Genomic DNA, 21,564 nt, shown 5'->3' on the forward strand with positions numbered 1-21,564 from the left:
CTTTGAGACCAGCCTGGGAGCAAAGCGAGACCCCATCTGTATTGAAAAATGTTTTCTTTTTTTTTTTTTTTTTTTTTTTTTTGAGGCGGAGTCTCGCTCTGTCGCCCAGGCTGGAGTGCAGTGGCGCGATCTCGGCTCACTGCAAGCTCCGCCTCCCGGGTTCCCGCCATTCTCCTGCCTCAGCCTCCCGAGTAGCTGGGACTACAGGCGCCGCCACCACGCCCGGCTAATTTTTTTGTATTTTTAGTGGAGACGGGGTTTCATTGTGTTAGCCAGGATGGTCTCGATCTCCTGACCTCGTGATCCGCCCGTCTCGGCCTCCCAAAGTGCTGGGATTACAGGCTTGAGCCACCGAGCCCGGCCTGAAAAGTGTTTTCTAATTAGCTGGTCATGGTGGCACGTGCCTTGTAGTCCCAGCTACTTGAGAGGCTGAGGCAGGAGGATCGCTTGAGCACAGGAGTTCAAGGCAGCAGTAAGCTATGATGCGCCACTGCACTAGAGCCTTCGAGCCTGGGTGACAGAGCAAAACCCTGTCTCAAAAAATAAAAAGCATACATCTGAGGTCAACCTAGCCTGTGTTGCCTTCTCCACACTGGTTCCACATTTCAGGCCAATAAACAGCATCCACAGCTGCCCCATCGAACATCCCAACCAGCCAGAACCCCTCCGTACAGAGACATCTGTGGCAAAGCTCTGCATGCAATAGGTTCAGACCAAGTGGGGACCTTTGGCCAGAAGCGAGCCGAGGAGATAAGTATAGGTGGGGTGGAGATATGTTTTTCCAGGATGGTCAAGGCACGCCTCGCTTGCTCCAGACGTTCATCAGTGGGATGGCATTTTTATGGCTCTTTTTTAAAGCCTGGACTAGGAGTTCAGGGCAGAACTCGTTGCTGCCTCTAGTGTTCCTCTCCATGTAGACACAGCAGAACTCTGCTTCTGTGTCTAAGAAGTGACCATCATAATCGTCCTGTATAGCACTTTACAACAATAATAGTGATGGCTCAATTTATATAGTATGATATTGACTATGCAGTAGGTGTTTTTCTGAGTGCTTTATTTATTTAGTTAGTTAGTTATTTGAGACAGGGTCTCTCTGTGTTGCTCAGGCTGGAGTGCACTGGTGTCATCACAGCTCACTGCAGCCTCAACCTCCCGGGCTCAAGCAATCCTCGTAACTCAGCCTCTGAGTAGCTGGGACTACAGGCACATGCCACCACGCCTGGATAATTCTTTAATTGTTTGTAGAGACGGGGTCTCACTATGTTGACCAGCTTGTCTTGAACTCCTGGGCTCAAGGAATCCTCCTGCCTCAGCCTCCCAACGTGTTGGGATTACAGGTGTGAGCCACCACACCTGGCCTGAGTGCTTTACATTTAACTCATTTGAATCCTTATAACTATATGATGGAAGCCCTAGGCTCACTCTTATTTTGTCAAGGAAGAAACTGAGTTATGGGGAGGTTAAATAACTTGCCCAAGGTCACCCAACAAGTGCATAGTGGAGCTGGGGGAGGTGCGGGGACTTAATCCGGGCCACTGGGCTCCAGTCTTTCTTCTTAATTAGTATAATACTGGATCTACAAGGTACTATTGCTCGTCTTATTTGACCTTGAAAGCAAACCTGTGAACAAGGTCATATGGGTATATTATTATTATTATCCCTATGGATAGATGGGCAATGAAAGCTTGGAAACTCTGCCCAAGTTTAAAATCCATGGTTTCAATGGAAAAGCTGGGAAGGAGGTTTCTTACCAGATCCCATGCCCAGGGGCCATGCTTCAAAGGGCCTCCACAGCTCTTCTTCATCTGCCTTGAAGGTGACTTCAGGAGCCCCTCCGTTTCTTACCTACCCCAGGAGTCAGAAGATGCCCTCAGAGAAGGCTGAACAAACCTTCATGATGACAGACCAATTCATTCCCTCTCCAAGCCTGAGGAATGAAACCAGTAATGGGTGTGCACTGGGGATAATTCAGCCCTGGCTGTATTGTGGAAGGATATAAAGATGCTCTTCCCTCCCAGAGTCTTTCCTGATCCTACCTAATTCAGGCGAATCACTCTTTCCCAATCGTGCTCTGCTTTTTTGATGCCTCACCTGTGGGTCCTTCCAAGTTTCCATAGTTCCTTATAGTTATTTGTGTCATTCCCCTGTTGTACAGTGTCCTCCTTGGGCAGGGACAGGGTCCCACTCATTCTAGGATCCCGGTGCCATCTAGCTTGGTGTGAAATAACCGCATGTAATGCTACAGAGGGGCCCCATCTCCCCTGTGCTGTTCGGTGTCATATGGCCTTGACTTTCAGCCACCCTTGCTGGTGAGCACTATGTGAAAAGGTCGGAAGCTGAGAAGGTCCATGCCCTGGCCCAGGCCTGCAGAAAGAGAGACACTGGCAGATGTTTCCAGATACTGATCTGCCCAGCCTGACTTCTTGTCTATGAGCAATTTGCAACTAGAGTTCTTTTCCTTATTTCCTAGCAAATAATCTAATAAACTCAGTCACTCTGAACCACAGAATTTTAGAGTTGGAAGGAGCCTTATACTACAGTCAAGGAGAAACTGAGGCCCCACTCAGCATCTGTTTCCAGAGCAGAGGAAGAAGGACACCAGATGCAACACTTAAAAGCTGGTGAAGTGAGGAAAACAGGTGTCCGTGGATCTTTTTAACCAATGACATTTCAGTTCACTTCAAAAGTTAAGGGCTACTCAGCCAAGCTCCAGTCTACTTGGTTTTGTAAAGACCTTTCTCTGCAAGTTAGTATGTTCAGGAAAAATGACCCTTCCAGCTGGGCGCGGTGGCTCACGCCTGTAATCCCAGCACTTTGGGAGGCTGAGGTGGGTGGATCACCTGAGGTCAGGAGTTCGAGAACAGCCTGGCCAACCTGGTGAAACCCTGTCTCTACTAAAAATATAAAAATTAGCTGAGCATGGTGGTGGGTGCCTATAATCCCAGCTACTCGGGAGGCTGAGGCAGGAGAATCACTTGAACCCAGGAGGCGGAGGTTGCGGTGAGCTGAGATCGTGCCCTTGCACTCCAACCTGGGCAGCAGAGCAAGACTCCATTTCAAAAAATAAAAAGAAAGAAAGAAAAAAAAATCACCCTTTCTGGGATTCACAGGGCACAACTCTTGGAGGTGCCAATCATATCACACATCATGTATGGGGGGTGGTGCCCCTGGAGTTGTGCAGCTTTACAGCGTGCCAGGCCGGATGTGGCAGCCTACCCTGTTCCTGTGCCACCCTAACACGGGCTTTGATGGCGAAGTCCAGATACATTCAGTTTTCTGGGGACACTCTCAGTGGTTTGTGGCAACAGCAAAGGTTCTGCCCATCCCCCCAGCCCTAGACTCTTATCCTCCCTCACTGAGGATGGGCTGCTCAACAGACAGGCTGCCTCTAAGCAGGTACAGACCTGCCTGCGGGGAGTTCTCTGGGAAGAAGAGGATCCCGAATGGCAAGGCATGCAGTCACCATCCCTTCTATTTTGTGTCCTGCTGGGAAGCTTGTTTGTTCTTTGTGCGTCTGGTTTTGAAATGTAGCGGGACAGTGGAAATATATTACAGGTAGACTCCACACACCTTTCCCCTAATCCCTCGTGACAGAGGTGATTACCTGGGCAGCATGAATGAGTAGGTGAGTTCATAGTTCTCCTCTCTTGACAGCCAGAGTCTAAGGGATCAGAAAAACAGAGGTGGAAAAACAGGAATCACATGTTACCATAGCAAACAAGGAAACTCATGTGTACACAGCCTATGATTGAAACCACCATGTTATTACAGCCTATGAAATAAACAGAGATGAAAAGGCGTCTCTTCTTCCCTTCCCAGGGCCATGTTGCAGGGACTCCTTCCCCTCTGACTTCCTGTCACAGGCGTTTGTCATTATGATTTTCACCAGCTGCTCCTGGTTTTCAGAAACTCCATTTTCCATACCTGAGAAAACCTGTGAGATTAAAGGACCCTATGGATCCAAGGTTTTACAAACGGGAATCTGGTTGTTCAGTATCCACTGTCTTTTGTCTTTTGTTTTTGCTTAAATGATACATACCTAAAGTAAAAATAATTCAAAGACACAAAAGTACAAAGAGAATGAGAATCATCTGAAATCCCACCATTCCCAATAACAGCTTTTTGCACTTTGCTGCACATCCTTCCACAAGCACACACGGTGTACATGTGTAGCTACACACAGTTATGCCACTCTGCACCCTGACTAACTCATGGCACATCAGGGGAATCCTTTTTATTCTTCAATTGGATATTGGAATTACTACCTAAAACAAGAAATCAAATAATCCTGCTGTTGCTAATAATGACTTAGCTGTTTACAGTTCTCCGTAGCTAAAAAGCAAGTGTATGTACATTCTTGATCCCATATAGTCCTGAAGCTGCAAGGAGAACTCTGGGGTGCCGATCTCCCTTCTTTGTATGCTTAATTCTCATCATCCTTCACATTTGTGTAGTACTTTACAACTTAAGCACTTTCACATTATTTGATTTGATTATCATGAAGTGAGATGGTCAAGCACAAGATATGTAAAAATGATTGCAATGACAATGATAATAGTCGTAACGATATTTATTGAGAAATTAGTATGTGCCAGGCTCTGGGCTAGTTCCATTACATGTGTTGATGCATTGTTTCATTTAATGCTCATCATCCCCATGTTAAACGTAATAGAACTACAGTTTAGAGAGGCTGAGTAGTTTGATCACAGTTCCACAGCTAATCCAGATGGAATTCTAATCCAGGTGTTTCTGACTTTAAAATTCCTTGTTATTCACCACTGCGTCATACTGCCTCTTATAACGGCTGATCTTTGTGCAGCACTTTACAAAAAACTCTAACATATATTATCATCTCAATTTTATAGATGAAGAAACTAAAGCCACAGAGGTTACGGGTTTGCCTGAGTCTCAGAGCTGGGATCCTAACCAGTGTGATTTCACCTCTGCTGCTGTTTCCACTGCACTGTACCAGACTCTCTCCTGAAAGAAAAGGTGCTGGGTGTCAAAACTCTTCTCTCAAGTCTCCAGAAAGGGGAGTTCTTACTAAGGTCTTTCAAAAATCCTTCCTGCCGCAGTGAAATCTGTGTTCCTTTTTCTGTGGGAACAAAGGTCAGCCTCTTGCATAGAGACTGAGCTGTCATGCGCTAGTTGGGAAGAAGGAGATAAAGTTCACGGAGCTCAGGTCTGGTCTGGATGGTTTCTTCTTCACCATTTTCTTGTGCGTTTGGCATAGGGCAGAGTTGGTCTGTCTCATTCTTTTTTTATTTTTTCAGAGAGGAAGGAGGGAGCCTGTTTATTCTTGAGGATATGAAACTAGAGATGATACAAAATAGAATGAGATGCAGGGAAACCATTTAAACCCAGGGCGAGTGGAAGGCACTTACAAGGAATTACACAGCATCCTTTTGACGAATAGGCAAAGTGTTGGTTTATGGAGGCATCTTGGGCGATCAAAATTAATATTTTCCCCTCTAGAGATAACAAGTGTTATTTATAAAGCACTCCTTTCTGGAATGAACTCACAGCACTGAATGGGTGTTGGCTAATTACCCCACCCAACAAACAATCGGGCAGCAAGGAAAACAGAGAGATAATTATACCCATTTTACAGGTTGGGAGACTGAGCCATGAAAGGAGCGAGGCCTTGCTCAAAACCAGCTCATGGAGAGCTGAAAATAGAAGGCAAGCCTCCTAATAGGACCCTCGCATCTCACTGTGTACAGTTTTCCTGCTTTCAGATGTCCTCCTGAGAAAGGACAGACTGCTTGCTCTCCAGAGAAAAGCAGCCGACATTCACTGGGGACTACAGCTCCCAGCAGACACCGAGAGGAGACAGGGCTGTGCCCCTAGTGCCCATTCCAGATTCCCAAATATGGAGAAGCACTGGGTTTTGGAAGAGGAACGGAATGTTTACCCTTGAGAGAAAGAGAGAGGGAGGATGAGGTAAGTTTGGAATATTTAACTCTGTCACCTAAACGCCTGCCTGGTCTTTGAAATATAGCAGCCAAAGTCATGATCTTTTAATACATCTTTCTAGAAGATCTCACTTTTTAAATTCAGCAGTCAGTTGAGCAGAAGTCTGCTTTCTCCTAGGATTAGATGTGTGATGATGGGGCGTTGTAGTTCCAGGAGGCCAGATACCCTTTTTCTGACTCGGAGCAGCTCAGAAAGTGGTGGTGGGAAGGAAACCCAGGGGAAGATGTGCTCTGCTGCAAAAGGAGCGGGCGGATGTCCCTGAGGCTGGGGCTGCTGGCAGGCTTGCTGAACCAAAGGACCAGCAGCCTGGGAGGATAAGGGTTACTCTTTGTCTGCCTGGGAGGCTGCTGAGCCCGCCTGGTGGGAAAGGCATGAAAGAACTATTCCCACCAGCTCGGTCTCCATTCTGTCAACAAACATTGACAGAAGCCCCTTTGCTGGAGGCACTAGGCTGGATGCTGAGGGGGATGTCTGACACCGAGCAGATCTCTGCCCTCAGGAGGCTTCCCCTTGAGGATGGAAAAGGAAAGATGGAGCAAGGAAGAAAGAGACAGACAACTTAGGGCAGCGTGTTCCTACACCTTTCATTCAGTGTTTATTTAGCCATCGCCCACCATGTGCCAGGCAGGCACTGTTCTAAGCCACTTGGAATGCAATGGTGACTATGCCAAAAGAAAAGGCTTCTGCCCTTATAGATTTCACCTCCTGGCAGCCCCTGATGTCTGGGGGAAGAGTTCTCCAAGCAGAAGTAACAGCAGCAAGTGCAGGGCCTTGAGAGGGGTGTGAGGGTGGTGAGCGTGCGAGCAGAAGGCCAGTGTGGTGGGAGGGGAGTGGACAAGGGCAGGAGCAGGAGGTGGGAGAGCCAGGCTGGGGTCAAAGCACACAAGGCCTCATAAGGATTAGGCGGGATTTCTTTCTAGTTGTAGTGGAAACCATTGAACTGTCCCCAATGAGGGGAGCAGACTCTGAAAGAGTCTGGAGAATGGTGCGAGGGTGTTTCTGAGCAGGGATGGACAGGAGGACAGATTCTGATCTAGAGAGAAGGTGCTGCTGTCAACAAGACCCTCAGAAGCTGGGTGTGGAGCTACGCTAGCCCATGGCCTGTTCAGTCCATCCATCTGTCCAGAGACGTGGTCACTTGGGAAGCAGTGGATGGCGAGGCTGGAGAAGGAGGATTAGGAAGATGTTTGTTCGTTTGTTTTTTGAGACAAGGTCTCACTCTGTCACCCAGGCTGGAGTGCAGTGGCACCATCTTGGCTCACTGCAACCTCCACCTCCCAGGTTCAAGCAATTCTCGTGCCTCAGCCTCCCAAGTAGTTGGGATTACAGGCACACACCACCACACCCGGCTAATTTTTGTATTTTTAGTAGAAATAGGGTTTCACCATGTTGGCCAGGCTGGTCTCAAACTCCTGAGCTTGGCCTGCCTTGGCTTCCCAAAGTGCTGGGATTACAGGTATGAGCCTGTAATGATGATGCACCCAATAATGAGGCTGCACCCAGCCTCATTCAGAAGATTTTGAGTCAGAAGGCTCTGAGCCTCAGGTTAACAGTAACAGGGAGACTTGGGTACATAGAGCCATTTTTCACAGACTTTGATGTCCATCTGAGAACCTGGTCTCCACCAAGAGGGCACCGTTTTCCCCTAAGAGATTTGTTGCTTTGGAGGCTTCTGAGTGCCACACTGAAACTAAGGTGGCTGAGCTGCACAACTCCAGTGGCGCCGTGGACTCTGTATTGTACGTGAAAGGTGCCCCCAGTGCATGACGTAAACCACAGGGCAAGGCAACTGGTGGCACTGCGCAATGGCAGAGGCACCGGTTAGCATTTGGGGAATGAAGTGTCAAACCCGCCAACAAGGACACATGGCACTTTAGTCACTCCCTTGACCCCCGACCCGGCAGAGCTGGCTGCAGGACAGGAAGAGGAATGGGGACGAGAAGAACGGGGTGAGAGAGAGCTGAGAGGGAGAATGGAAAAGAGGAGTTAAAGGAGTAGGTAAGGGAAGAAGCACTTAATTTAGGTCATCCTTTTGCCTAGCAAAATGTGAGAGGGAAGTGAAAGAAGGGCAGAAAAAGGGAGAAAAGGATTGTACAGGTGGCTGAGTTGCAAGTAGTTTTTTGTTTAGTTTTTGTTTTGTTTCATTTTGTTTTTTTGAGATGCAGTGTCGCTCTGTCACCCAGGCTGGAGTGCAGTGGTGCGATCTCAGCTCACTGCAAGCGCCACCTCCCGGGTTCACGCCATTCTCCTGCCTCAGCCTTCCGAGTAGCTAGGACTATAGGCGCCTGACACCACGCCCAGCTAATTTTTTTGTGTGTTTTTAGTAGACGGGGTTTCACCATGGTCTCAATCTCCTGACCTCATGATCCGCCCGCCTCAGCCTCCCAAAGTGCTGGGATCACAGGCATGAGCCACCGTGCCCAGCCTGCAAGTAGTTTTAGTAGAATTGTCCACAGCTGTGATCACTCTGGTGCAGTGTGGCATGTATCATGGTCCCGCCAGTCTGTGGAACTCGGGACAGTAGCAAGGCACCGAGACTGCAGCTCTGGGGGTCTAGAGAAGACCCTGCCCATGAGGAAGACAGTAGGCTTGGAGCCATCCAGTTCCTGGACATGCAGGCCAGCTGCTAGTCCACATTAAGCTCCCCACCAAGGGGTCTCATCCTTACTGCTCCCTTTCTGTCTGATTTTGGGGAGACCATGGTCCCACCCCAATAGGTCAGAGCCGAATCAGTTCAAAGCAAATGACAGTCCCTGCCATGCTGCTGCTTCTCTCAACCCCCAGCAGCCAAACAGAAGAAGGACTTTGCATGAAGAGGGAGCAGCAGACTGTTGTATGTGTGGCAGGGATGATGTGATGATGGGATTGGTGCGTTCTCTGCCCAGTCAGATCCATTTTCAATTCTCAATAATAGGAAGTAGCAATAAAAGATTCTCTCCGGGCCGGGCGCGGTGGCTCAAGCCTGTAATCCCAGCACTTTGGGAGGCCGAGACGGGTGGATCACGAGGTCAGGAGATCGAGACCATCCTGGTTAACACGGTGAAACCCCGTCTCTACTAAAAAATACAAAAAACTAGCCAGGCGAGGTGGCGGGCGCCTGTAGTCCCAGCTACTCGGGAGGCTGAGGCAGGAGAATGGCGTGAACCCGGGAGGCGGAGCTTGCAGTGAGCTGAGATCCGGCCACTGCACTCCAGCCTGGGTGACAGAGCGAGACTCCGTCTCAAAAAAAAAAAAAAAAAAAAAAAAAGATTCTCTCGGACCATCACATCGAGGTTGCATACTTCCTTGGACATGCAAGATCCAGCAGATTGTAAAGCGAGCTATAGTATTTAGGAGACAGGACAGACATACCAATGACATCACCTCTCCTGCCTCTCACCCTGCCTCCTTTCCAGAGCTATTGCATTTAGAGCAGTGTTGCCCCCTGCTCCCTTCACCAAATGCAACTGGCATACAGCTGCAGACACGGCTGCTATGCCCCATCCATCCTACAGGTGCCCATTGTCCAGTGAAGAAAGGCCTGACTTTGGTGTGATAGCGTCAGAGTGTCTGGAAAGAATCCTCCATCCCCCAAACCACCCAAGAATTACATAGCTGTGCCCCATCATGCTGGCTAAGAACCTCTGCCTCTGCCTGCACCAGCATGACTTTAGCTTAGCAAGCCTCGGCTCTGAGGGATGACGCAGCTTTGACCGAGGGAAGCCACCACTGCCTGCCTGTTGGTGGGCACAGCCAGGAAGACTCCTTCAAGGAGCACAGGCTCATTTCATCCATCTCCCGGAAGCAGCTTGCCCATGTCCCTCAGGACCCAGCCCCTGCCTGCCTTCCTGGCCTCATTTCTCACGCCCAGTCTCCTCCTCATACCCACAGCTGCAGTCATAAAGCCCGCTCTGCCACTGTCCTGGTCCACTCTCTCCTCTCCCAGCCTGGGACTTTAAGCAAATGACTCCTTCTTGGAAGCCCTTCCCTGCTTCCTGGACAGGCTGACCCCTTTTAACCCTCCAGAGTTCAGCTCAATTATTACCGCTTCTGGGAAGATTTTCCTGAACCTCTCCTCGCCTCTGTCAGATGGGTGACTAGCTCCTCGTCTGTCTTCCTGTGGCGCCCTGTACTTACCTGCATTGCAGCCGGCTCACCGTCTGCTTACGGAAGCAAATCCCACACCGAAACTATTAACTCCTGCAGGGCTTTGCTGCGCATTTTATTTCTAACTCCTAACCTAGCTAGGCCGTGAATATTTCTTGAATGGATGATCAGGATGCCATGGCCTCGTGAGTCACCAGGTCTCCACTAGCGAGGTAAAATAAAGAAGTAAGGCCATGATCTCAACTTTCCAGGCCAGTCACCTGTCTTACCAAGCACATCCGCGTCCTGAGGTGTTGACTCCTGCACCCATACTCTAAGCCCTCCCTTGGGCTCCCCCAACCCAGTCCTTATTCCCACCTCTGCCACCCTTTATTCTGAGGCTCCCCTTGGGCACTCCGTGACTAAGAAAACAAAAGTGTCTCTCTGGATTACCAAAGAGAGTGTGCTGCGTCCTTGGATAAGGACTTCCTTTTCCCCCTTCTCTTCCTGAGTCAGGAGAACCTGGGCTGCACCCTTTCCAACTGCGGATCAGCCTCTGCTCGCATCCCACTCCAGCCCCCACCTGAATGGGGGAGGGAACACAAAACCTCAGAGAGGGTCTGGAGGCAAGAAGCAAATTGAGTTTGAAAAACGGGACTTGTACAAGCAAAATAGAGGTTGAGAACATCAACATTCAGCTAGGAAAGCAGAGGGGAGAGGTGATGGGACGCTGCCTAGAGGCCTCGTTCAGGCAGGTTGGGAATGTACAACTGGAAGAAAACTTTAGTCAGATATCAGCAGGAACCGTCAGTGTTTTACTCAGTGTTTTAACAGATCTCCACTGTGGGGATTGTCTCCTTGGAGTCAGAGTTGGGAGTGAGTGTGAGACCCCTGGAGGCCCTTTCTACCCTGAAATTCTATGCTCTAGGCCAGCTGTGGCCTTCCTGGGACCCAAGTTCCATTAAAGCTATTTTCATCAGCAGTAAATTAGCTAGTCTGGGAGGATGGGAAAGTACGGCTTCTAAAGGAGGCAATTCACTGGGTCAGGATGCCCTGAGGCAACAGTGGAGAAGCTTTGGATCCCAGAACAACAGCCTCCAGTGTTCAGGATGCGGTGGGTTAAGTGGGGAATCTCCACAGAGCCTGACCCATCCACAGAGCGGGCAACACCAGGACCCCCGGATAAAACTGCAGAGACTTCCGAGCTCCCTGGGGCTAACAGCTCACCATTTGTAACACTAGCTATTCAGGCAATGAAGCTTACAGTCCAGGCTTACTCTTAACAATAATCCTGGCTACTGCCATTAGACTGAAGCTCAGAAAAGTTAAGAAATTTGCCTGACACTACCAGCTAGTAAATGGCAGGGCCAGATCCTAACCCAGAAATGTGACATCAACTCAGCTATGACACATCACTCCATCTCCCAGTGCTCCTCCCCGAGGAACCGATTCAGTGAGTTGGCCGGTGACAGGGACGGTCTGGCCTAAGCTCCACTCTTCCCTTCCCAGAATAAAAGGGAAGACTGAGATCTCAGTGCCTATCAGATTTATGTTGGTGGCACACAAGTGCTGCCTCTGAAGACCAACATATGTGAAGACCAACATATGTGAAGACACAACATATGTGAAGACACAACATATGTGTCCTTTTTCCTGGCTGGGCCAGGTTCTTTTAGCAAGCAAGAACTCACTGGGCTGTGCAGAAAAAGCAGGGTTGGAGGGAGAGTCGAGCTAAAGAGGCGCCTGGAGTAGTGGAGAGAGCCCTAGGCTGGGTCAGAATGTCTAGCTTCTTTTTCCAGTTAGTGCAGAACAAGTTACTTCCTCTCCAATCCCCAGAATCTTTATCAAGGAAAAGGGTGTGGGGTGGTGTAGAACAGAGGTATTAGTATAAGGAAATGCCCACTCTACTGACCTTGCTGGGTTACAAGGATAAAATGCAATCATTGCTGTGAAAGAACATTGACTAATATGAAGTGCCGTATGTAGTCATGTTTTATAAAATCCTTAAGCGCTTGTGTCATTGACTGTCCAGCTCAGTGTGTTTTATAGTGAGGTACTGGCACTCAAATGCCCAGCCTAAGCATTTCGATGCCCTAGGGCTCTCTGTAATCTGTTGATCAAATCATCCAGCCACATCAAAATCTTGACAAGATCAGTCCTTCCTGACTGTCCACTCTTGAACTCTGAACTCCTGATATTAACCTCAGTTCCACTTTTCTAAACAAGTCGGCCAGGCGAGGTGGCTCACGCCCGTAATCCCAGCACTTTGGGAGGCCGAGGCGAGTGGATCACCAGGTCAGGAGTTTGAGACCAGCCTGGCCAATATGGTGAAACCTGTCTCTACTGAAAATACAACAATTAGCCGGACGTGGTGGTGGATGTCTGTAATCCCAGTTACTTGGGAGGCTGAGGCAGGAGAATCACTTCAACCTGGGAGGCGGAGGTTGCAGTCAGCCGAGATCGCGCCATTGCACTCCAGCCTGGGCAACAAGGTGAAACTCTGTCTCTAAATAAATAAATAAATAAAACAAGTCAAGTTCTTTCTCATCACTGGACTTTGCAAATTCCAAGTCCTTAATTCAGAATACTTGGTCTGATCATCCCTACCCCACATCTAAGGTCAACATTCAAAAAGCAGAGACCAGCCGGGCATGGTGGCTCATGCCTATAATCCCAGCACTTTCAGAGGCCAAGGCAGGTAGGACACTTGAGCCCAGGAGTTCAAGACCAGCCTGGGAAACATGGCAGAACTCTGTCTCTACCAAAAAGAATACAAAAATTAGTTGGGCATAGTAGCGGGCACCTGTAGTCCTAACTACTCAAGAGACTGAGGTGGGAGGATCACTTGAGCCCAGGAGATGGAGGCTGTACCTATTATTGAACTACTCCACACCACTCCAGCCTGGGCAACAGAGTGAGACTTTGTCTCAAAAAAAAAAAAAAAAAAAAAAAAGGCAGAGACTGTCGTGTTTGCGTCGTACATTGCAACATCAATGCAGTGCAGAATGGGTGTCAGTAAATGCCTGATGAAATATGGATTTCCCTTCAATTTCCCTTCCCACCTCTGCCTATTTTTTTCCTTGCTACTGAGATGGTGATTGTTCTGACCTCATTCTATGGGGATGCCACAGAGATTAGCTCATTAAAAATGATGAAGCTCTCCTGACACTTTGTGTTAATGTTTAACAAAAATAGCTGGGGGTGTAATGACTCAGGGAGACAACGGAGAAACCCTTTGACTTTCTTAGATGGGCAGGACAACCAGGTGCCCCCGTTCTCCCACACACTAGCTCTGTGGGAGCCCTGACCCTTGCCCTCAGTGCCTCCCACCCTGCTCTCTCCTCTGGGCAAGGCAAGGGACATCCCCAGCCTTAGCCTGGGAGGCCGAACCCCACCCACCGTCGCTTTGGACATGGCCTCTCCCTCTGGGAGATTCTTGCAACCGTGAGATGGCTGGAGCTTTTGGAAGCATGGCAGAGTCTGGAGGCCACAGTCACCTGCTGCTGAGGTTCCCGCATCCCTGCCCCTTTGCCAGATCAGACTGTGGGGCTGGGGTATGTGAAGAAGGGCAGTTTACTTAGTTCTTCCCTAGGATAGAGAAAAGGGAGGGGAATGGTCACTGGCAGTGAATAAATTAAAGACCCATGCCGGCTGGAGACCACTGGGGAAAAAACAGCAAATCCGTGAATTATCCTGTTTACACCAGAAGTAAACTGATAGTCTGGACCTTTACCTAATAGACTGTGCTGAAATCACAGGCCATTCACGAGGAAAGATGCATGGAGCTGTGTCTTTGCTCCTCCATATTCATTAAAGACTTTGGCACCACTCCACTCCAAGTCTTGCCATCATCCTGAGTAACTTCAGTGTCCAAACAGACCATTCATTTACAAACTCGGAATCACAACCCATTAATGAGTCATGAAATTGATTTTGAGGATTGTGGTCAGCAATCTTTTTCTAAAGAAACGGAGTAGAAAGAAAATATTAGAGTACTTCACATGTAGGAAAGGTGGTTTGGGGGTAAAATATTTATTTTAATTATATATATGATATAAAACATATGCTAATAATAGGTTATTTCCATGACATAATACCTTCATCTCTAATAGGTCACGGTGTAAACTATGTTTCTAGTTGTGGGCCGTAATCAAAAGTCTAAAAGAGAAAGGAGTATATACAATGGAATGTTATTCAGCCTTACAAAGGAAGGAAATTCTGATACATGCTACAAAACGGTTGAACGTTGGGGACATTTGTGCTAAGTGAAATAAGCAAGTCACGAAAGGACAAATATTGTATGGTCCTACTTTCATGAGGTTCTTAGAATGGTGAAATTTATAGAGACAGAAATCCGGAGAATGGTGGCTGCCAGAAATCCGGAGAATGGTGGTTGCCACGGGCTGGCCAAGGTAGAGGGGGAGGGATGGGGAGTTGTGGTTTAATGAGTACAGAGTTTCTGTTTTGTGAGATGGAAAGAGTTCTGTGGCTGGGTGGTGGTGATGGTGGTACAACCATGTGAATGTACTTAATGCCACTTAACACACTTAATGTTCTTCATACAATGTACTTAATACATTTAAAAATGGTTAAGATGGGCCGGGCGCAGTGGCTCAAGCCTGTAATCCCAGCACTTTGGGAGGCCGAGACGGGCAGATCACGAGGTCAGGAGATCGAGACCATCCTGGCTAAGACGGTGAAACCCCGTCTCTACTTAAAAATACAAAAAATTAGCTGGGCGTGGTGGCAGACGCCTGTAGTCCCCGCTGCCCGGGAGACTGAGGCAGGAGAATGGCATAAACCCGGGAGGCGGAGCTTGCAGTGAGCTGAGATCCGGCCACTGCACTCCAGCCTGGGCGACAGAGTGAGACTCCGTCTTTAAAAAAAAAAAAAAAAAAAAAAAAAAAAAAAAAAAAAATGGTTAAGATGGTTAATTTTATGTTATGTGTAGTCTACCACTTTTTTTTTTTTTTTTTTTGGGACGGACTCTCACTCCATCTCCAAGGCTGGAGTGCAGTGGTGAGATCTTAGCTCACTGCAAACTCTGCCTCCCGGGTTCACACCATTCTCCTGCCTCAGCCTCCCGAGTAACTGGGACTACAGGCGCCCACCACGACGTCGGGCTAATTTTTTGTATTTTTTAGTAGAGACGGGGTTTCACTGTGTTAGCCAGGATGGTCTCGATCGCCTGACATCGTGATCTGCCCGCCTCGGCCTCCAAAAGTGCTGGGATTACAGGCGTGAGCCACCGCACCCGGCCTCTACCACACTTTTTAAAGCCCTGGGAGAAACCTCCCACATACTTGACCTCACGTCAGGTGACTTTGGTCTCCACTCATGTTCAGCTCCCATTCTGAAGGCTACACCCTGGTCCCAGCCATCATCAGGAACTACTTTATCTTCCACTCTCTGACCTCAACGTCCTATCTTTCCAACTTTCTCACTCCTTTTATTCCTTCTGTAACAATGTTTCTGTCTGGTTGCATCCCTGAAACTTTTGACCAATCTACCCCCTCCTAGTGAGGCCACCTCCATTCCTCCCGAAATTGCTGCAACAGTCGTCTCACTGGTCTTCCTGCCCAGAGTCCTGCCCACTCCAGTTCATCCTCAACTTCGCATTAGGAGTGCCATCTCTGACGTTTCAATCCGATCTTAACACTCCCTATTTAAAACCTCTCAGAGGCCGGGCGCGGTGGCTCAAGCCTGTAATCCCAGCACTTTGGGAGGCCGAGACAGGCGGATCACGAGGTCAGGAGATCGAGACCATCCTGGCTAACACAATGAAACCCCGTCTCCACTAAAAATACAAAAAAATTAGCCGGGCGTGGTGGCGGCGCCTGTAGTCCCAGCTACTCGGGAGGCTGAGGCAGGAGAATGGCGGGAACCCAGGAGGCGGAGCTTGCAGTGAGCCGAGATCGCGCCACTGCACTCCAGCCTGGGCGACAGAGCGAGACTCCGCCTCAAAAAAAAAAAAAAAAAAAAAAAAACCTCTCAGAGGCTCTCTATTGACCTCAAGATAAAGTCCAAACTCCTTAACAAGGCAGACAAGCTGGGGTGCGGAGCGGCTCCTGGTTGATATGCCTCCCTTCTCCGCTGTCCTCCTGCATGGGCAACGTGTAAGCTTTAACTTTATCAGCAGGTCTTGCAGTGCACTGAGCTTTCACTTTGCTTCTGGGTGCTAGGGTCCTCCCCATCCCATTCCTTCTTCACTTGGCTAACTTCTATCACTCAAGACTCAGTTGGCCAGCACTTCCGGGAGTCTCCCTCTGTCCTCACCAGGCTGGATCTGGGGCCCTCAGGTGAGGTCCCGTAGCACCTATGCCTGGCCAGATCAGAGGGCTCGCCGCTCTGCACTGTAATGACCTGTTTCCTTTTCTCTCCACCCTGACCAGACTGTCATCTGCCTTCCCCCACAGCCAGGCACTGTGTGAAATTCATCGTGGCATCGCCATGCCTGTTACACTGCCTACCACAGATAGACATTCTCTGAGAGGCGAGTGGGTGGGTGGACAGGAGGTTGTTCGAATGGGTGTGGACTGCACAGATTTTGAAATTCCAACCTGGGAATCAAGTTCCATCAAGACTTTCAGCTGGAAACACATTTGATCAAAGATGGTTTATCCAAATTAAGAATAGTTTCTGTCTTTGTATAGCACCCAATGGTTTGTAGCCCGCTGTCATATTTATGATGCTGTTTAACACACTTAATGACCTGTGAGTTAAGAAGGAAAGCTATCATCATTACCACATTGTAAATGAGGTGCGTATGTTCACCCAAGGTCAGAGAGTTAGTGAATGTCAGAGCCAGGACACGCACTCAACCTCTTCCTTCCGCTTGCTCTACCCCACTGCATTTAACCTTTAGGAATAAAAAGAATCAGAATAGCTAATCCTAATATTACAACCTTTCAGAAAACAGGGAATATGTATTTTCTGGCTTCTGTGGGATTCTACCAAGGTCCTAGTTCTCAGGTACTTAAAAAATATTAACTAGCTCCACTGCAGCAAAGCTATCCTTGATGTGCCTTGCTTTTTCACATTTTTTAGAAAAAGAAACAAAAACAAGTACCCCAAAAGACCAGTGTCTAACAACACATGGAAATAATGCCTTATATCCACCCTTCATCTCTGCAGTTGCAAATCAAGCCCAGTTTCTTTTATTTGGTTCTCAGTAGAGAGAAATAAATAAAGCATGAATATCATTTCTATCCCATCTACATCCAAAAAGGCATGAAAAGCGTTTATCACTATTCCTCATATAAATAACCTCTTCCATCTGCTTGCTGTAGTCTAATTTAAGTAGTCCTAATTGCATTCTGCATAGGACCTATTTTCCAAATATTCATTTTATTTGTTCTTATATGGACTGTATCCAATTGCTCCCAGTCTCTTTTACCTTTAAAGCCAAAACTGGACATGAGTCACCAGTAAGTTTCTGGTTAAAGCCAAGAACAGTGGGAGGATAACGTCATGGGCCTTCAGCCTTGCTCGTGATGCTCATTTGAGTGTGTCTCAGGCACACGCAACTACACTGTGTGTCCCCAGAGGAAGGCGAGCACTGTGGGGCTCAAGTGCTGCTGCTTCTGCCCAGGGGGAAGCACAGACAGAGCATTTAAATGACAAACAGCTCTTCCTCTTTCTCCACATATGCACCCCATAGGCACTTTGGTCTCTACCTGGATCCGTTAAGCACCCATAACCATCTTTTGCAAAAGTGAACTTAGGCTGGGAGAGGTGGTTCATGCTTGTAATCCCAGCACTTTGAAAGGCCGAGGCAGGAGGATCACTTGAGGCCAGGAGTTCAAGACCAGCCTGGGCAACAAAGCAAGACCCTGTTTCTACAAAAAATTTTTAAAAAGTAGCCAGGTTAGGCCGGGCGCGGTGGCTCAAGCCTGTAATCCCAGCACTTTGGGAGGCCGAGACGGGTGGATCACGAGGTCAGGAGATCGAGACCATCCTGGCGAACACGGTGAAACCCCGTCTCTACTAAAAAATACAAAAAAAACTAGCCGGGCGAGGTGGCGGGCGCCTGTAGTCCCAGCTACTCGGGAGGCTGAGGCAGGAGAATGGCGTGAACCTGGGAGGCGGAGCTTGCAGTGAGCTGAGATCCGGCCACTGCACTCCAGCCTGGGCGACAGAGCGAGACTCCGTCTCAAAATAAATAAATAAATAAATAAAAATAAAAATAAAAATAAATAAAATAAAAAAGTAGCCAGGCATGATGACCCACACCTGTAGCCCCAGCTCCTCAGGAGGCTGAGGTGGGAGACTCTTAGCCTGGGAATTCAGGACCGCAGTGAGCTATTATCATACCACTGCACTCTAGCCTGGGTGACAGAGCGAGACCCTGTCTAAAAAAGAAAAAAGAAGTTGAGGAGCACCAAAGACACAGCCGGCACAGTGCTGCCTTGCTTGGCTGCCGCATCTCTACGCCTCTTTGAGCCCACAGCCATTCCCAGACTGCAGGAGCAGATTCAGCCCCTCGACGGTCTCTCCTCAGTGTGCAGCGTCCCCATTCTCCTCACCTGACACAGCCTAGCTCAATGGGCCCCCGAAGAAGGGATTCTCTTGCTGGGCCAGCAGGTTCCTACTCCAACTGTGCATCTTAGTTTCAGTGTGAGTCACTGTGGGACCGTAGGCAGGGTCAGATGCCCCCAAAGGTAGTCAGGTGTCAGTCCGGAGATCTGTGGGGATGGTCTGGACTAGTTTCCCTGGGATGGCAGGGCTGGAGGGAGGCCTGGCATCAGGAAGCACATGACTGGCAGAAAGGGGAAAGGAATACCAATTTCCATCCTCCCCTGCAAGGCCGCAAGACACTCCTAAGAAAAATTACCACGGTGTGTGCTTAGCTGGAGCCAGTGTTGTCTATTTTCTTATAATATTAATTACTGCCTTGTAACTGTAAGTTAACTGCTGGATTTTAAAAGAGCTCACAGATGAAAGCTAAAAGAAGAAAAACAGAGGAACTGGAAATTCCACACAGCTACGAGCAGCAGATAAAAGCTGCCCCCCTACAAATGCAAATCTAGATGAAGAGAAGGTAAACAAGATAATGCCAGCTAGGGTTGTTCAAGGAAACAAGAGAGTGTTCTATAAATATAACCAGAAAAAAAATATTTGTCTTAGCAGATGAGATCATCACACATGGCTCATGATAGAGATCTTTTGTTGCTCCCTTAATTGAAGCTTGGAAGAGAGCAGAAATGAGAGCAGAAATCAGACTACTGCCCACAAGGTTCCAGTGGGCTGGTCCATGTTTAACTAAGTGCAGCTGAAGTCATGAAGACTCGATGCCATCAATCTGAACTATGGCCTGTGTCTCACAGACATGTGGGCCCCGCCCTGCCCACTCAGCACCAAACCGGCTATGGCTCACCCGCACTGAGCAAATCAAGGGCAAAGCCGGGAAGGGGCACACGGCCACGGGCTGAACACAAGCCTAGGGGCAGGGAAAGGCCGAACAAAGCCCCAGCCTCCACTTTTCTGGGACTTCCTTTTCTGAAGGCTACTCCCCATGTGGGACAGGAGCTGGAGCAGAGCTGGAGACCTCCACCCATAGCCAGTGCCTGCTGCATGCCACGTGAGCTCTCGGCATTGGGACTCTGGCAGTGAACAAGACAAGCCCCCAGCTCTGGGAGCTGGAGATGAAAGGCTTCGGGGGTGGCTGGAGACAGCCAACAGAAATGACAACTAGCCAAGATAATTTATGTACTCACAAGTATACACTGAACACAAAATGCACATAGAAGCCAGGCATAGTGGCTCACACCTATAATCCCAGAGCTTTGGGAGGTCCAGGAGGGAGGATCACTTGAGGCCTGGAGTTTGAGGCTGTCGTGAGCTATGATCACACCACTGCAGTCTAGCCTGGGTGATAGAGTGAGACCCTGTTTCAAAAACAAACCAGAACAAAAGTGCAGCCAGAGAGTGATGTGGGGCTCCTTTAGCTCACAAGGTTAGGGCAGGCCTGTCTGAGCAGGTGTCAGAGTTGCAGCCTGAAAGGTGAGGGGGCTGCTGTGTAGCAGGGAAGAGTGTTCCGAGAAGAGGGACCATCGAGTGGAAGGGCTCAGAGTCAGAAAAGAGCTTGGTGTGTTCAGGGGACAAAAAGAAGGCCCATAGGACAGTGCCAGAGAGACCAAGGGAGAGGAGGGAGAAGAGCCGCAAACGCCGGCAGGGCCAGCTCTGTCGCTGCAGGCCACCGGAAGGGGTTTGGATTCTGTTGGGTTTTTTAAGGGGAAGAGTGCTGTGATGTGGCATGTACTTTAGAAAGGGCTAAAGCACTCTTGGGCTGCTTTGTACAGGATGGGCTAGAAGGGGCCAAGAATGGTGATAGGAAGACTAGATAGGGGCTTTGGTCCATGGAAGAGAGGAGGGTGGCCAAGATCTGGGTGGAGGAAGTAGAGGTAGTTAGTAGTTGTCCACTGGGAAATGCGTTTTGAATGTAAAAAAAGTGGAGAGGACTGGCTGGGCGCGGTGGCTCCCACCTGTAATCCCAGCACTTTGGGAGGCCAAGGCAGGCGGATCACGAGGTCAGGAGATCGTGACCATTCTGGCTAACGTGGTGAAACTCCGTCTCTACTAAACAAAATACAAAATATTAGCCAGGCGTGGTGGTGGGCGCCTGTAGTCCCAGCCAGCCGGGAGGCTGAGGCAGGAGAATGGTGTGAACCTGGGAGGCAGAGCTTGCAGTGAGCCGAGATCGCACCACTGCACTCCAGCCTGGGCGACAGAGTGAGACTCCATCTCGGGGAAAAAAATAAAAATAGAGAGGACTTACTAATGGATTCATTGTGAGATGTTAAGGAAAAGCAAAGAGTTCAGGGTGAGGTTTTTGTCCTGAGCAACAGGGTAGAGTGGTTTCACTTAGTAAGATGGAGGAGACTGGGGAATAAATGAGTTTGGAGTGGGAGGGAAGCAAGTCTTCTGTTCTATTTATTTGTTTATTTATTGAGACAGAGTCTCACTCTGTCACCCAGGGTACAGTACAGTGGCGTGATCTCAGCTCCCTGCAACTTCCATCTCCTGGGTTCAAGCGAGTCTCCTGCCCCAGCCTCCCAAGTAGTTGGGACTACAGGCAAGTCTTCTGTTTTAGACATGTCAAGTTTGAGACCTATTGGGCGCCAAGACAGCACATAGCCTGGGAGTGCATATGAGTCTGAAGCTCGGCTGGAAGATCAGCAGAAGGTCAAAGGTGAGAGTCAGTAGCATGTGTGTGGTTCTTAAAGCCCTGGGGTAGAGGAGCCTAGGACCAGAGTGCGGAGAGAGAAGTGATGGAAAGACTCAGGACAATTAGAGAACAGGAGGAGGAGGCAGCACAGGAGGCAGAGGCTGTAGCCATTGCAAGAGGAGCATATGGGCCGGCTGTGGGCCTGGAAGGCCTGGAAAAGAAGCACTTTGAGAGAGGGTGCTGCTCTGTGTCAAGCCATGCCAGAGGCCAGGGGAGGGGACATGGGGGGATTCCCTACTGCCCTGGGGAAGATGGAGGTCAGGGGCAGCCTCATGAGGAACCATGAGAGGGGATGG

At 49.0% G+C, this 21,564-nt stretch overlaps 1 long non-coding RNA gene across 1 annotated transcript; it reads right to left on the reverse strand.

Annotated features, from left to right (window-relative positions):
- Positions 1–10,835: 10,835 nt before the first annotated feature.
- LOC135965485 (uncharacterized) lies at positions 10,836–18,740 on the reverse strand. The gene is made up of 4 exons (XR_010578454.2): positions 18,567–18,740; positions 13,775–14,001; positions 13,441–13,629; positions 10,836–12,547 (listed from the first exon to the last, which is right to left on the reverse strand). It is a non-coding gene; the product is annotated as an uncharacterized lncRNA (long non-coding RNA).
- Positions 18,741–21,564: the final 2,824 nt, after the last annotated feature.

The sequence above is a fragment of the Macaca fascicularis genome, chromosome 10, assembly GCF_037993035.2.
Source record: "Macaca fascicularis isolate 582-1 chromosome 10, T2T-MFA8v1.1".
NCBI classification, from domain to species: Eukaryota; Metazoa; Chordata; class Mammalia; order Primates; family Cercopithecidae; genus Macaca; species Macaca fascicularis.